Source organism: Ostrea edulis, chromosome 4 (genome assembly GCF_947568905.1).
Source record: "Ostrea edulis chromosome 4, xbOstEdul1.1, whole genome shotgun sequence".
Classification (NCBI taxonomy): Eukaryota; Metazoa; Mollusca; class Bivalvia; order Ostreida; family Ostreidae; genus Ostrea; species Ostrea edulis.
In genome coordinates, this window is record NC_079167.1 from 42913159 (window position 1) to 42929111 (window position 15953).

The window sequence follows — 15953 nt, forward strand, 5'->3', positions numbered from 1 at the left end:
CTGTCTTTTGAAGGGTGATCGTATTCATACGCAAGAAAAGACTGATCACGTGACTAACTTCATGTTACAAGAATTTGATTGTCAATTTCATTAGGACTGTCATATAAGGAAGTGCATTAGCAAATGTAAATATATTTATTTGACGAACATAAAGCCTGGATGTTGCTGTTTTTACTTTTACGTCATGTTCCGTTGTTTAAAGGTCATTATGTGACCTTGAAATTCCGTTTGAGCATAGGTTAGTCTTAGTTGTATCTGAATTTGAGTTCTTTCAAAGAGAGCAGCAATTCAATTAATTAAAGAAATCATTAACAAAAACAGGAACTATCAAAATATGTTTAACTCTATAACACAACCAGGAACTATCAAAATATGTTAACTCTATAACACAAGCACGACCTATCAAATTATGTTAACTCTATAACACAACCAGGAACTATCAACTCTATAACACAACCAGGAACTATCAAAATATGTTAACTCTATAACACAAGCACGACCTATCAAATTATGTTAACTCTATAACACAACCAGGAACTATCAACTCTATAACAAAAACAGGAACTATCAACCCTATAATACAACCAGGAACTATCAACTCTATAACACAACCAGGAACTATCAGAATATGTTAACTCTATAACACAACCAGAAACTATCAGAATATGTTAACCCAATAACACAACCAGGAAATATCAAAATATGTTAATTCTATAACACAACCAGGAACTAGCAAAATATGTTAACTCTATAACACAACCACAAACTATCAAATTATGTTAACTCTATAACACAACCAGGAAATATCAACTCTATAACAAAAACAGGAACTATCAAAATATGTTTAACTCTATAACACAACCAGGAACTATCAAAATATGTTGACTCTATAAATCAAACAGGAAATATCAAAATATGTTAACTCTATAACACAAGCACGACCTATCAAATTATGTTAACTCTATAACACAACCAGGAACTATCAACTTTATAACAAAAACAGGAACTATCAAAATATGTTAATTCTATAACACAACCAGGAACTATTAAAATATGTTAACTCTATAACACAAACAGGAAATATCAAAATATGTTAACTCTATAACACAACCAGGAAATATCAAAATATGTTAACTCTATAACACAACCAGGAACTATCAACTCTGTAACACAAACAGCAACTATCAACTCTATCACACAACCAGGAAATATCAAAATATGTTAACTCTATAACACAACCAGGAACTATCAACTCTGTAACACAAAAAGCAACTATCAACTCTATCACACAATCAGGAAATATCAAAATATAACAAAACAGGAACTATCAACTCTATAACAAAAACAGGAACTATCAAAATATGTTAATTCTATAACACAACCAGGAACTATCAAAATATGTTAACTCTATAACACAAACAGGAAATACCAAAATATGTTAACTCTATAACACAACCAGGAACTATCAACTCTATAACACAATCAGGAAATATCAAAATATGTTAACTCTATAACATAACCAGGAACTATCAACTCTATAACACAAACAGGAACTATCAAAATATGTTAATTCTATAACACAACCAGGAAATATCAAAATATGTTAACTCTATAACACAACCACGAACTATCAACTTTATAACACAAACAAGAACTATCAAAATATGTTAACTCTATAACACAACCAGGAACTATCAAAATATGTTAACCCAATAACACAAGCAGGAACTATCAACTCTATAACAAAAACAAGAACTATCAAAATATGTTAACTCTATAACACAACCAGGAACTATTAAAATATGTTAACCCTATAACACAATTAGGAACTATCAAAATATGTTAACCCAATAACACAACCAGGAACTATCAAAATATGTTAATTCTGTAACACAACCAGGAACTATCAAAATATGTTAACCCAATCAGGAACTATCAACTCTATAACGCAAACAGGAACTATCAAAATATGTTAATTCTATAACACAACCAGGAACTATCAAAATATGTAAACTCTATAACACAACCAGGAACTATCAACTCTATAACAAAAACAGGAACTATCAAAATATGTTAACTCTATAACACAACCAGGAACTATCAACTCTGAAACACCCAGGAACTATCAACTCTATAACACATCCAGGAACTATCAAAATATGTTAACCCTATAACACAACCAGGAACTATCAAAATATGTTAACACTATAACACAACCAGGAACTATAAAAATATGTTAACTTTACAACATAACCAGGAACTATCAAAATATGTTAATTCTATAACACAACCAGGAACTATCAAAATATGTTAACCCAATAACACAACCAGGAACTATCAAAATATGTTAACTCTATACATCCCAATTTGTATGCTCCCCTTAGAAAAGAGGGGACATATTGTTTTGCACCTATCGGTCGGTCTGTAGACCAAGTTTTGTCCGCTCAATATCTAAAGAACCCTTTGCGTGACAGTTACCGAACTTATTACAGTGGTTGCCCTTAAAGAGTTGGTGACCCGTATTGAGTTTAGGTCAAGGACCAAACTGGACATAGTAAGATATTGTCCGATCAATATCTTGAGAACTCTCAAACTTGGCATACTGGTGCCCCCTAATGAGTAAATGCACCCATTGGTTTTCAAGTCACAAGATCAAAAGTCATGACCCAAAGGACACTTTCTATTTGGAAATGTTTGCTACGTATCTTGAGAAATCTAACATTTTTTATAGTTACCCCTGACTAGTTGATAACCCATATTCTTCACTGTTACAACATATATTCTTAATGTAAAGTTGATCTGTTTCAATATCGTCACACAGGGGGCCTACATGTTTTTAAACATTTCATGTTTTTTGTTTTCGTTGTTGTAGGAACCAGTAAGAATGCAGGGGAATTGTTCCTAAAATGTCACGAAAAATTAAATGCTATTGAGAAACGTCATGTATGACATTAATATTGTAAAACTGTTTGTTAATTGTTGTGAAATGGATAAAAATCTAAACTTTTTTGACTGCGTGTTTTATTCCTTCATTTTACATATCTAAAAAACACACACTCAATATTTTCGCAGGTTTTGATGTATTTTAAACCATGTTTTATGAGTAGATATCATCCACGACAGTGTATATACTTCAGACATTTTCACCATGCTTTCATGTTTTTCTTCTTCAAAACAGGCATTGTTTCATCTTATATTGATGAAATGATTACCTGCAAGATAGGAATTACTTGTGTTTTTTTGTTTTTGTTTTTTGTTTGGTTTTTTTGTGTGGAAATGACAGATGATTCATTGAGTATATTTCAAATGAAATCTCCCCAGTGCTTTACTTTGGTAAACCAAGAGACAAAATGCATAAAGTTCTTTTCATATTCATTGCAAAATAAGAATATTTTGATCCTCCCGAAATGGAAGTGTGAAATATGAAGCATTGGCATCAAAGGTTATCTGTAGGAAGTTTATTATCACGAGGCGAAACTCATTATCTTCCCGATCTGTCCCCTCCAGGAGAAGTGGCGATAACGTATCTTCTATTTATCACGGCCTAAGGGTGGGGTGAACCCGGTGAAGGACCTAGACGTCAGCTTAAAAGCAGGAATCAATTCTGATTGGTTGCCGCGTATTTTGTGTGTGGAAGCCATATCTGGTTTGTTTTATCTTACTGTGCTTATCTACTGATTACTGTACTCCATACACTTGTATTGTGTGCGTTTACAAGCTCAATCTTTCAATTAACAGAACAGATAATGACATTTTCCCTAGAAGAACTGTACAGTAATAACAATGCGTTATGTTGTGCATACCTCGGACAAAACTGGGTTATTTTGAAGAAACCAAACAATAATAACAATAATGCCATCAACAGAACAAGAACAAAAACACAACAACAACAAATTTACAAGAACGCATCACCAACAACATCATGATCACAACAAAAACAACACAATATCAACAACAAAAACAACACAATATCAACAACAAAACTCAACAAAAACAACACAATATCAACAACAAAACTCAACAAAAACAACACAATATCAACAACAAAACTAGATGAACGCATCCTAAATTAAACGTTTAGATGCAAGAGTCGCGGATCTTACGGTAGAGAACTTAAAAACCGAGAATCCGTGTCCCGGTAGGCATTGGTACGACCATACGGCCCTGAGCGCATGCGCAAGTGTAACTTTTTTGGCTCTTCGCCTGCAATTGGTGACGCCTTGATGTGAAAGGACGTAAAACAATCAAACATACATAATTATAGATCACAATTTGTAAGCCTATGTATACCTACACCCATGCAGGTTATTGATAATAGTTACATTGGGAAGTCTTCGCCTTTGATATCTTCACCAAATGTAGTCAAAGCCGTTCCCTCATGAATGCCATGCCACTGTGAGCAATACGCATATGAATCTTGATAAATATAGTACGACTATTTTCACGGCTGGGAATTCCCACAGAATCTACTAGAAAGTAGAATGTAAATATAAGAAATGAACTTCTTTTTTTGAAAGTACACGAGGGTATGGACTACATGGCTTCACGCCAGCGTATAGATTTCATATCCTGGTGTGAAGCGTCGCAGTTCATACCCTCATGTATTTTCAAAAAATGAGATTCTTTTCTTTTAAAATATAAATGTATTTTGTGAAGAAACAAGACAAGGCGATTAACAATTAAAATATTTTATTAATTACTCTTTTTTATTAATTACTCTTTTTGACATGTTTACAGAATGTAAAACTTGTTTCTCCTTCAGGAGAGCACTACAGAATATAAGTACACAGTTGTTTATTAGATACTTTAGCAGTACACAAAGCTCTGTAGTATAACTCTAATGAAAGCTATTGAGATGAAATGTGAAGTACAGTCGAGTGCTACATGCTCAGGTACATATCGGTGAAAAAAATAAAGTTTTCTGAGCACCAAATCATTCAGCTGTCTATTAATAGATGCTCACACAACAATGTGTTGTGCAAGATCAATTGTCATATTTGTCAACCTGAAATCAACGAGAGATGCGAAACTTGAAATAAAAAGCCAGGGAATATTGATTCAAAAGGTGAGAAACTGTCTATTCTAAATAACAAGCAATATTTTGAAATTGAAGTTGTAAACCAGAAAATTTCAAACATCTAGATTAAGTTTAACATTGAAAACTGGAGAAAATTTTCTTCACAGATAATAAATAGGTGTGTGAGGAATTGCAAAATGAATTTGTTTTGAAATAGTGGAATGTCTTCGGTTGTTTGACTCAAAGGATTATTCGGTTAAATACAAAGCAAGCCAACATAACCTCGAGGAATTGATTTTGTTTCTCATATCGTTGAAGATTTTTTTATTCAAACAGCAAAATCGATATACTTATTAATTTTAAACGTAAAATTGACAATTTAAAACAATCATAATCCGCCGGTAAAGAAAAAATGCATTATATAATCAAAATGATATGACCTTGCAGTGACGTGCCGACACAATATTTACTGCACAACTACCAGTTTGATTTTAAAACATTTTTGCAATCACGCATGGACAATGAAATACATCACGATTTCCTCCGCTGTATTGCACATTTGTTTTCATTGCTCCGTGAATAAAAATATCAACAATTGTAAAAATTAACAATACACAACATTAAACAAAGTTGACACTTAAACATTTTTACAAACAAAAGGATGTTTCTCGGTGTTAGAAGAACATGTACTATCAGTTTAAATTACTGTAAAACAGAAACAAAACACACAAACCGGGAAACAATAAACAAACATAAAAAAAAAAAAAAACACACAAAAAAAAAACAACCAAAAAAAAACCCACCATGCATTCCATTCATTAATTTGATTGTCCTTTTTCGTAATTCACAACAGAAAGTGAAGTTTGACAATGTTGTTTTTGTTCTGCTTGGCACCAGCCCCATTAAATACGGGTTATAGCAGTCAGAAGCAAATCACTCATTTCAATTTTATCGCGGGTCATTAAACAACTTTCTTGCTTAATGAAAGATCGGCCTACTTTCTAGAGAAAAGTCAATATTACCTCACATTGCCGAAATTCAAGCGTAAATACACAAAGGTTTGCAAATACTTTAAAACTGTAGACATTTCTAAACAGAATGCGAGCGGACAGACGTGTGTGCGTGGAAAGAAAAATGGATAGTTACGAGACAGAATTAAACAATACCCATAAAATTCTACTTCGTGTGGCGAAAACGCAAAACTTCTATAAACTACAGTTTATCAACTACATTATGGCACGGCGTATTTCAGATAAAACTGTTCCCATAGTCCCATTACACTCAGCGTCTTCTGTTGGGATGAATTGTAATTAATTTTGGCATTAATGATTTATCAATACAGGTTTCTTGTTTTCACGATGAAACGGTAATTTCCTGTACAATAACACATTTCCGTATATAAACCGTCTATCCTGTCTCTTATTTCAAATAGTGTAAAAATTCACTCGAGTTTCAAATGGAAAAAAAACCCACCCCAAAACACAATATTGATGTCTGGCGCTTCCTTGCTCGTCATTTGCTGTCCTTTTTCCGTACGGACTGTTTTGAGGTACCTTTGGAAGAACTCTCAGACTTGGGCTTGGAGCGAAATATACTCCTGAACCCCGAGAAGTGGTCTTGAGTATCTGAGTTCTTGAGATTTTCGTGATTCTTGTGCGTTTTCCCGTTTTCCACGTGTTTTACCTTATTTTGATTTCCCATCACAGAAACGTCCTCTCTCTCGGTAATGGGATTGTCCAATGTGTTACTCCTGCTTCTTATTCCGTCATGATGACGTAGAATACCATGACGTTTATGAATGTCGTCAGACGACCCGTGCTTGCAAGGCTCAGTCGTTGTTAATTTCGATGAAAAATGAACATGATTTTTTGGTCTGACATACGAACTGTCGACTGTATGGCTTCTTTTTCTGAATTCTGTCTCTTCAGGTTCGATGCCAGATTCCAAAAGAACTTTCTGAAATTCCTGAGACCCACTCGGTATTGAAAGTTTTTCCATCTTTAAGTCGTTAAATTCAAGGTGAAGATGATCTAACTGATTTGTAATGTTTGCTTCGCAATTGTCTATAGAGTTATTTAGCGTTTCCATGGTTATTGCCAGCTGATGTAATTACATCCCATAAACACCGATTTTCTACAAATTGTACACAGGAATAACTGTGAATAGCCCCTCCTTTAACCAGAAAACATTTCCATGTACGAAATCACTGGCGATGTTGATGAAGGAAGTTTTCATTATCGATCCTGAGAACATATATTCTATTCCATTCTTCAATTATTTAACTCGCAAGAAACAGTACTTTCAGTATTTTTTAACTAGAACAACCTTCAATCCGTTATATTAAACAACTTTCCCTGACAGTTTAGAATTACACTTTAGCCACTTCTGAATACGGTTATCGCAAAAACTGATCTTTAACTGTGTGTCTTTTCTCTGATTAAAACTTAAGGTATTAAATAACCACTGAACTCCTGAAGATCAATTTTACCGACAGACATGGATCCAAGATTTTCTATTCGTCAACTTTAACTGGCATTATTTACTCAGCGATTGTTAAAATCGCTGAATATTTGGCAGGTCGGCTCATCAAGCAAGTAATTTTCTTATATGTTATCAACTCCAATAAATCATTGTTACATGAAAACGCCAGAATATTGATAAACCTCCGAACAAAGGGTGGCTAGATCCGAGTAGATAATTTCAAACGACTTTGTCGCCTGAATAGAACCTGCACGCGCATGTCACATCTCGAGGCTTCGTCTAAAGGGTAACGAATCGTCTACTGCAGGTCCCGTTTCCCGATTAAGTCCGTCCTTCTGTGTCCTCTCGTTGATCCTTGTTAGAAAAATGTCAAGTGTTTGCAATGTTTGTTGCCAGAGGTTAAAGATGGTGGTATTCTGTTGGTTGGACACTCCAGATTTTTACTGCGTTATTTCTGAAACTGAAAGATGTTTGAAGTGTCACCGGCTAGTGCATTGATGATCTTTAATTTCAATTCGACTGACATTTACTAGACAATGTAATTCTTAGATATTCATCCTGAACACGCCCAAACTATTACGCATTTTTCTCTCTCCTTTGATGGCTTCTATATGGATGTTGCGGAGGAGATTTTTCCTCGTCTGATAACTACATAAAGAGGCCAATCTCCCGTGTCTAATCTCTTTATCGTGTTGCACAAGGTGTCGACCGTTACTTAATGCAATTAGACGTTAATCGTGAAATTGGAACAAAATGGTTGGCTTGGCCTCGCACATTAATGCACTTTGTTTTGCAGTGACTAGTCTATTCAATATCGTATAGTTCAATATTCTCCACCTGTTTGAGTATGGATTATTTTCTATTTAAAGAATTAAGGTTGAAGACTTTTTTAAAGGTTACAAAATATCATCAATGGGGTCTGCTGTTTAATTTATAGCTGAAAAGAGTAATAAGCTTAATCATCGTGCACTGTGATGCCAGCTATGGACTTAGTCATTAGGACACTTGCTAAAACATTCTATTCATATCAGGGTATACTACACTGTTCACGCTAAGGATAGCATAAACTTAAAAAAACGTTCATTAGACCAACATTATATTGAATGGATCGTGAACGTATCTCATATAGATTATGACTGCACCAGCGAAAGACTGATATAAACTCTTAATTATTTGGTATTATTTGGTGGAGTCCGGAATGATGAAAAAGGTGTTTTGTTTGCAGATATCCAAACTTCGCTTCCATTTGACACGTGATATAAGTATCTGACAAAACCTGGCAAGAAGTCTCATGTAGATCTTCTAATGTTTAGGTAAAAGAATATTCACCCTAAGCAATACAAATAATGCATTTCCGAACGAAAAACTGGATTGTTTTTATATATTCGAAGTAAGGCATCTATCTTCTGCATGATGTATCTTCATACTCCATAATAAAATCTAAACGATATTTATAAATATGTATCCATGTATGACTATCAAATATCACACAATGCATCCGTTAATGAACCTTAGATGAAATATAAGCTAAGGAGTTGAATATCGATTTGAGAAAAGTGTTACTAGTATGATACATAAAGTGTTACTAGTATGATACATAAAGTGTTAATAGTATGATACATAGTGTTACTAGTATGATACACAAAGTGTTACTAGTATGATGCACGAAGTGTTACTAGTATGATACATAGTGTCACTAGTATGATACACAAAGTGTTACTAGTATGGTACATAAAGTGTTACTAGTATGATACATATAGTGTTACTAGTATGATACACAAAGTGTTACTAGTATGATGCACGAAGTGTTACTAGTATGATACACAAAGTGTTACTAGTATGATATATAGTGTTACTAGTATGATACACAAAGTATTACTAGTATGATACACAAAGTGTTACTAGTATGATACATAGTGTCACTAGTATGATACACAAAGTGTTACTAGTATGATGCACGAAGTGTTACTAGTATGATACATAGTGTCACTAGTATGATACACAAAGTGTTACTAGTACGATACATAAAGTGTTACTAGTATGATACATATAGTGTTACTAGTATGATACACAAAGTGTTACTAGTATGATGCACGAAGTGTTACTAGTATGATACACAAAATGTTACTAGTATGATATATAGTGTTACTAGTATGATACACAAAGTATTACTAGTATGATACACAAAGTGTTACTAGTATGATACATAGTGTCACTAGTATGATACACAAAGTGTTACTAGTATGGTACATAAAGTGTTACTAGTATGATACATATAGTGTTACTAGTATGATACACAAAGTGTTACTAGTATGATGCACGAAGTGTTACTAGTATGATACACAAAGTGTTACTAGTATGATATATAGTGTTACTAGTATGATACACAAAGTATTACTAGTATGATACACAAAGTGTTACTAGTATGATACATAGTGTCACTAGTATGATACACAAAGTGTTACTAGTATGATGCACGAAGTGTTACTAGTATGATACATAGTGTCACTAGTATGATACACAAAGTGTTACTAGTACGATACATAAAGTGTTACTAGTATGATACATATAGTGTTACTAGTATGATACACAAAGTGTTACTAGTATGATGCACGAAGTGTTACTAGTATGATACACAAAGTGTTACTAGTATGATACACGAAGTATTACTAGTATGATATATAAAGTGTTACTAGTATGATATATAAAGTGTTACTAGTATGATACATAGTGTCACTAGTATGATACACAAAGTGTTACTAGTATGATACACAAAGTGTTACTAGTATGATACACAAAGTGTTACTAATATGATACATAGTGTCATTAGTATGATACACAAAGTGTTACTAGTATGATACACGAAGTATTACTAGTATGATATATAAAGTGTTACTAGTATGATACACAAAGTGTTACTAGTATGATACATAAAGTGTTACTAGTATGATACATAAAGTGTTACTAGTATGACACAAAGTGTTACTAGTATGATACATAAAGTGTTACTAGTATGATATATATAGTGTTACTAGTATGATACACAAAGTGTTACTAGTATGATACACAAAGTGTTACTAGTATGATACATAAAATGTTACTAGTATGATACACAAAGTGTTACTAGTATGATACATAAAGTGTTACTAGTATGATACACAAAGTGTTACTAATATGATACACAAAGTGTTACTAGTAGGATATATAGTGTTACTAGTATGATACAGAAAGTGTTACTAATATGATACATAAAATGTTACTAGTATGATACATAGTGTTGCTAGTATGATACACAAAGTGTTACTAGTATGATACACAAAGTGTTACTAGTATGATACACATAGTGTTACTAGAATGATACATATAGTGTTACTAATATGATACACAAAGTGTTACTAGTATGATACATAGTGTTACTAGTGTGATATATAGTGTTACTAGTATGATACACAAAGTGTTACTAGTATGATACACAAAGTGTCACTAGTATGATACACAAAGTATTACTAGTATGATACATAAAGTGTTACTAGTATGATACATAAAATGTTACTAGTATGATATATAGTGTTACTAGAATGATACATATAGTGTTACTAGTATGATACACAAAGTGTTACTAGTATGATACATAGTGTTACTAGTGTGATATATAGTGTTACTAGTATGATACACAAAGTGTTACTAGTATGATACACAAAGTGTTACTAGTATGATACATAGTGTAACTAGAATGATACATAAAGTGTTACTAGTATGATACACAAAGTGTTACTAGTATGATACACAAAGTGTTACTAGTATGATACATAGTGTAACTAGAATGATACATAAAGTGTTACTAGTATGATACATAAAGTGTTACTAGTATGATATATAGTGTTACTAGTATGATACATAAAGTGTTACTAGTATGATACATAAAGTGTTACTAGTATGATATATAGTGTTACTAGAATGATACATAAAGTGTTACTAGTATGACACATAAAGTGTTACTAGTGTGATATATAGTGTTACTAGTATGATACATAAAGTGTTACTAGTATGATATATAGTGTTACTAGAATGATACATAAAGTGTTACTAGTATGACACATAAAGTGTTACTAGTGTGATATATAGTGTTACTAGAATGATACATAAAGTGTTACTAGAATGATACATAACGTATTACTAGTATGATACATAAAGTGTTACTAGTATGATATATAGTGTTACTAGAATGATACATAACGTGTTACTAGTATGATACACAAAGTGTTACTAGTATGATACATAGTGTTACTAGTGTGATATATAGTGTTACTAGAATGATACATAAAGTGTTACTAGTATGATACATAAAATGTTACTAGTATGATACATAAAGTGTTACTAGTATGATACACAAAGTGTTACTAGTATGATACATAGTGTTGCTAGTATGATACATAAAGTGTTACTAGTATGATATATAGTGTTACTAGTCTGATACATAGTGTTACTGGTATGATACACATAGTGTTACTGGTATGATATACAAAGTGTTACTAGTATGATACATAAAGTGTTACTAGTATGATACACAAAGTGTTACTAGTATGATACACAAAGTGTTACTAGTAGGATATATAGTGTTACTAGTATGATACATAAAATGTTACTAGTATGATACATAGTGTTACTAGTATGATACACAAAGTGTTACTAATATGATACATAAAGTGTTACTAGTATGATACACAAAGTGTTACTAATATGATACACAAAGTGTTACTAGTAGGATATATAATGTTATTAGTATGATACATAGTGTTACTAGTATGATACAGAAAGTGTTACTAATATGATTCATAAAATGTTACTAGTATGATACATAGTGTTACTAGTATGATACATAAAGTGTTACTAGTATGATACAAAGTGTTACTAGTATGATACATAAAGTGTTACTAGTATGATACACAAAGTGTTACTAGTATGATAAATAAAGTATTACTAGTATGATACATAAAGTGTTACTAGTATGATACAAAGTGTTACTAGTATGATACATAAAGTGTTACTAGTATGATACACAAAATGTTACTAGTATGATACACAAAGTATTACTAGTATGATACACATAATGTTACTAGTATGATACAAAGTGTTACTAGTATGATACATAAAGTGTTACTAGTATGATATATAGTGTTACTAGAATGATACATAACGTGTTACTAGTATGATACATAAAATGTTACTAGTATGATACATAAAGTGTTACTAGTATGATACATAAAGTGTTACTAGTATGATACACAAAGTGTTACTAGTATGATACACAAATTGTTACTAATATGATACATAGTGTCACTAGTATGATACACAAAGTGTTACTAGTATGATACACAAAGTGTTACTAGTATGATACATAAAGTGTTACTAGTATGATACATAAAGTGTTACTAGTATGATACATATAGTGTTACTAGTATGATACATAAAGTGTTACTAGTATGATACATAAAGTGTAACTAGTATGATACATAAAGTGTTTCTAGTATGATACATAAATATGATATAAAGTGTTACTAGTATGATACATAAATATGATATAAAGTGTTACTAGTATGATACATAAATATGATATAAAGTGTTACTTGTAACTACAGAAAAAAAGCAGAGTAACTTGCAGTATGTAGAGAACATCTGCTTTATAACATTCAATGTAAAATCATGCCTATAGTTCTTCTTTTAAATTTGCACACATTCAATGGACTTTGGAATATAAAATTGAAACATGACAGTGTGATGTAGGGTTGGGTGAGTGTTATAATGACGAAAGTGTAATTAGTGGCCATAAAAACAATCTCTCTCTCTCTCTCTCTCTCTCTCTCTCTCTCTCTCTCTCTCTCTCTCTCTCTCTCTCATTAAAACGTTTCAAATTCATCTTCGAGTGGTATCTGGAATAGGTTACACTTACTTTAAGGCTCAGGTCATAAAGTCAGCTTAATAAAAGAGTCCAAGCCCACACGCTGAATAAACAACACGGCTTAACCTACTTTCTTATCGTAGTTAGTCATTTTAAAACGAATAATTTTAATCATGAAGTACTCGTCAATATTAATACCAACTTCAAGATTTAATACTTTTCATATCAAGTTGTCATGACCACAATGTATATTCATACACCTTTTCATAATGACTACAAACTATACCCTTTGTTCATGTGGGTTGTTGAACCGCGAATCTCTGCAATCGACTTTATGTCAGAGAGACATTGGAAAGTAAAATAGTTTCTCGACTACAGAAGTTATTTACTGCAATCAATCAAGTCGGCCTGTTTTCTCTGGAAATAAACCAACAAAGTAGGATTTGCAAAAGATTAGAATAAATGTTTGTTATGGAAAAATCCTAAAACATCGTGCCCACAGTCGACCCAATCAGGGTGACTAGCAGGGCCTGGTCACAACATCTGTTCTTACACTTAACGCAACAGGCTTAAAAAGGCGTCCTGTTTTCCTCCAGTCAGCTCATTTTATGAAAACATGTTTAATTACCACGTTTTATTTTTCATGCACATTTCCCGTTTTAGCACTGCAAGATCTATCAAGCTTCGAGGTTTATAATGCGTAAACTGTCCCAACTGACTTTATATCGTATAAAAATAGTAGAAGATTTCATTCCTTAAGGTCCTACCCAAGATTTTGAACGCATCATTGAAGTAGGATTTTTCTGTGTTTACGTGGGGATTTTCTACTATTTAATCAAACAACAATGTAAATCGGTCCTTAAGACATGAAATGCACCAATAAAAAGATGGTTTTGAAGGGTTTCAATTTTTGAGTAATGTTTTCCTATTGAGTTTTCAGGCAAAGATTTGTGAATAATACAAAATTTGAGGTGGTGTCAAAAGAAGTGGTAAATATAAAAACATTTACAGATAGTCTTCACAAAATTCTGAAAACAATTTTGGGGTGGGGATATTATCCTATATCCTTAATTATTCTTATTCAAACTTGTTTCATTTCCTTAATCTCCTACCTTTACAAATAAAAACTGGATTCAATCAGATAGTAGTAATAACTATTGTTAAAGGTACTATGTAGATAGGTAAAAATGCCACGCTTGTTGAACATTCAATACATTGAACAAGCGTGGCGTGTTTACCTACTGTCATGTTGAATATATACATGTAATCATACATGTAGCAGGGGCGGATCCAGGAATTGTGGTTACGGGCGCCACTTTATGAGGCAGTGGGTCCAGGGGGTGAAGCCCCCGGAAGCTCCTGAATTTTACAGATTTTATGGGGCTTGAATTATCTCTCCTATTAAAGTCATTTGTACTATTTTCTATCATTTTAATAAGGTGAAATTAATAGAATGACCCAAATTTTAAGGTTTTTTTTTTGGAAAAAATTAAGTTCTCCCAATAAAGTAATTCAAGAAATCAAAGGATTTTGTCATTTATTTCTCCGGGTGTGGAAGAAATTATTGCTTATTTTATCGTTTAGTACATTTTCCGAAACGAGATACCGCGATTTACCTTAAATTTTCAAATTTTAGGGGGGGGGGGGCGCCGTCTGCGCCTCCTCTAAATCCGACACTGTGTAGCAAATCATCATCATGAAAAAGAATGAGTTAACGAACAGTGACCAATCTCATACACCATATACAAATTATAGAACTGAGAGCAGGACAAACATGGACACATAGACATCAGGTGTCTAGGAGGAGTAAGTATCCTATATTGACCGGTCACACCCGCCGTGAGCCCTATATCGTGATCAGATAAACGGAATAATCTGGTCTGAAGCATGTCAGTCAGCAGTCGACACTATGACAGGGTGTATTTCAAATTAGATCACTATAACGATCATAGAATTTGCGATATGCTGACTTTAAAGGAGACTATTAAAACTCCTGTAACATCAACTTATTTGTAAGTAGCCTAATTGATCATACATAGAACATGCTTTCACATATGGAATCAGTTGAAAGACGTGTGCAGGTGATAGTGGAATATTGCTACATAAATATGGGAAGTTGACGATGGAGAAGTTGAAGTTTTCAGGTTTCTAATAAAGTTGAGTTGTTAGTTTGCCGTTGATATCTATAATCAATAAAATATCCAAATAAGAAGCAGATGATGAAGACTCTGTGGAATCTTTTATTTTGAGTTCACTGAGATATATCGAATCGACATATGAATGAAAGTGGGTATTGCTAATAGATAAAACGTTATCGGTGTACATCTGAATATCAAGTAAAAGGCCACAGAAAGATATTTTTTCTTTTCATACAACAGCTTTTAGATAAATTCTACCTCATAAGAATTCAGAAACAGAACAGTTAAAAAGGTGCACCATTCGTGCCCATGGAAATTCCAACAGACTTTATAAGACCTGATCATACGTAGATGTGTGCAAGATTTAATTTTGTTGCATAGTTCATCATTGTGGAATATATATATTTGGTTGTCCAAA